A 3,113-nucleotide genomic window follows, 5' to 3' on the forward strand; every position below is an offset into this window, starting at 1 on the left:
CAAATGTTTATTTTGTCATCATTTGCTATATCCAGCAAAGTAAACCAAAAGATTGAAGGGTGATTCTCAAAAATCTATATTTTCTGCAAGCTTTTTTCAAGATATATTTAGATGTCTTTTCAAAAAAGGACACTAAGAAACTCCAAAAGGACACCATATAAGCACATAAGAAAAAAAACAAAATCAGAATTTTATAGTATGTGTACAGTGCAACAGCAAAGAGCTTTTTTACATTTTAGAGAAGCCAAGTTGCGATACCGAACAGGACCACATGGAGATGCCAAAAAAAACAACTAAAACAATCGCTTGCTGACTGCATATATCTACTATAGTACACGGATCCATTCCGTATAACTAAACAGCAACATAAACATGACAAATCAAAACATTATCATGAATGTGTGTGGAAATAACATGAATGTACGGAAATGTCTGTGCCTGTGCATAAATACAATGTGCGATCAGTGCGTCAAGAGCACTCATACATGCATTATTATAACAGACTCACACGTGCTTACTGTACGACTCCTGTACGCCACTGCAATCGTCTTTACCTTGATTGCAGTCTTCATCCATCAAAACTTTACTAGCGAGACTGGTTATCCAGTCAAGAAACTGTAGTTTGCGTCTCATCTGGTCATACAGCGGTGGGATGTGTTGACAACCCGTTCAGTCTGCGACATGTGAGGGCTCGCACTCTTCAGAGATAATCACAGAATATGACAGAGCTCGTGTTTTAAAAGTGAAACACTGGAATGAATAATTCACTGAAAAAGCAACGCAAGTCTCTGTTCTCTCTGCAATCTGATGTAATCAGCCTGGTGTCCTTTATATTAGCACTATTTTGGACGGATTGTTTGAATGCATTCGCTTACTGGATCATTTGACTGAAAACTTTCCCGGAGTTTAGTGGCTTAAAATAATCTAATTGCAAGCAGAGAAGCAAAATTGGGTTAAATGGTTAGAATATAAATTGTGCTTTAGTAATTTTGCGTTAACTGCGTTAAGGATTGTAAAATGAATCGCATGCGTTAACGCGTTAACGATGACAGCCCTAATATATATATATAGATATAGTATATACTGAACAAAATTATAAATGCAACACTTTTGTTTTTGCCCCCATTTTTCATGAGCTGAACTCAAAGATCTAAGACTTTTTCTATGTACACAAAAGGCCTATTTCTCTCAAATATTGTTCACAAATCTGTATAAATCTGTGTTAGTGAACACTTCTCCTTTGCCGAGATAATCCATCCACCTCACAGGTGTGGCATATCAAGATGCTGATTAGACAGCATGATTATTGCACACGTGTGCCTTAAGCCCCATTCAGACTACACGATTTTAGCCCGATTTTGCCACGATCTGCTTGGCGTAGGGTGTCGTGGGTATTCGTATACGACAATGAGCGTCGGGATGCACGATTCAATCGTTTCATCTTGTGTAGTGTGTCATAGTGTACGACAACCGATGCCATGTCTGCGACGCTTCACGACATCAACACAGAAAGTCTAGCATGTTTAATTTTTTTCCCCCCTCATCCATGACGGGTTCCGTCACATGGTTGACGTTGACCAATAGAAGCACAGAATCTCTTCTGTTCACAGGATTTAAACATGGCAAAACGAAAGAGAGACGACTCTGCTGCTAGGTGGACTTACCAAATGGAAGAAAGCTTTGTGGAGCTATGACAACAGTACGCTTTCCTTTATGATGTGTCATCGAGGGAGTACCACGACAGAATAAAAAAAGATAAATGTTGGCGATCGATAGCGGAGGCGCTTCAGCACCCTGGTGAGTAATGTACTGGAATTAGCATGTAAGCTAGCAAATCACTCATTGTGTTCTCATTCACAATAGCTACACAGAGTTTCCCAAACATTCATTTATTTGTGGCGCGGCTGGAGTTTTTTTAATGAAAGTATCTTTGAAGGTAACCGATGGTCTTCCGAAAGTGTCGCTGTCATTTTAATTTCAAGTAATGTTTATGAGCGCAGGGCTGCTTTGTTTAGAGCCGTTGCTCCAACGCTATTTCTGCAGCTCCAAAAGCACCTCTTGCTGGCACAGAATGAATCTACTTCCTATCTACTTAAACGTCTACTGTGTGTTTACTGAATTTCATTCAGTAAACACACACACACATATATATATATATATATATATATATATATATATATATATATATATATATACCTTTTGTTGTACCACGGGTATCTCAGTCTACACTGAATGTAAGTTGGTTGTTACAGTTCTTTCCAACTGTTAAATTTGTGAGCTCTCCTATCTATCTATCTATCTATCATCTGACATTTTCTATTTATCTATCTATCCATCTATCATCTTGACAATTTCTATCTATCTATTTATCTATCTGCTTTCAAACTTAAGGATTTTAAAACTACTTCAAACTAGTTTTTTTTAATACAACTTGTTTTTATCTTAGTTGGATGACTTGGAAAACAGCATCGCTGATGAGGGAGGAGAAGACCTGGAAACGGAGGAGGATTTGTCTCCTACCAAACATTCAGTTCATCAACTCCACTTACCTCACTTGATTCCTCATCATCTCACCAGCGTCATCAGGTCACAAGCAATAATTCTGAAAAAACACATTACAGGTCCAAACAAAAGTCAAGAGAGAAGTCAGCAGATGAACTTGAAGTGGAGAAAGTGACCATTTTAAAAAATGTGTCTGAAACACTGGTAGATGCCAGCAAGGATGAGATGATGTATGATCTGCCCAGAGCTGCTTCCGTGTACAACTGTTGGCGCAAGCTAGATTAAAGTGATTATTACATTTTGAATATGGATATTTTTCTTACAAAAACGCATCGATTCGCTACAGGAGGCCTTTGTTCACCCCCTGGAACCGTGTGAGACACTTTTTTTGCCATGCCAATGTAATGTTTACCTTACAGTAAATTAGACAAAGTTTTGCTGGGCAATCCACTTTCTTGCCGTTATGAATGTGAAATTATCTTAAATTACATATTTTTAGGGCCAGGCACTAGCATTTATTTTGTGAGTGAACAAACATTTTCAGTTGGCATATACAGTATACATTTGTAAAGTGGATGTGCCTCTCATTCGGCAGGATGACTGCAGAACCC

Source organism: Sinocyclocheilus grahami, unplaced genomic scaffold (assembly GCF_001515645.1).
Source record: "Sinocyclocheilus grahami isolate Dianchi unplaced genomic scaffold, SAMN03320097.WGS_v1.1 scaffold878.1, whole genome shotgun sequence".
Classification (NCBI taxonomy): domain Eukaryota; kingdom Metazoa; phylum Chordata; class Actinopteri; order Cypriniformes; family Cyprinidae; genus Sinocyclocheilus; species Sinocyclocheilus grahami.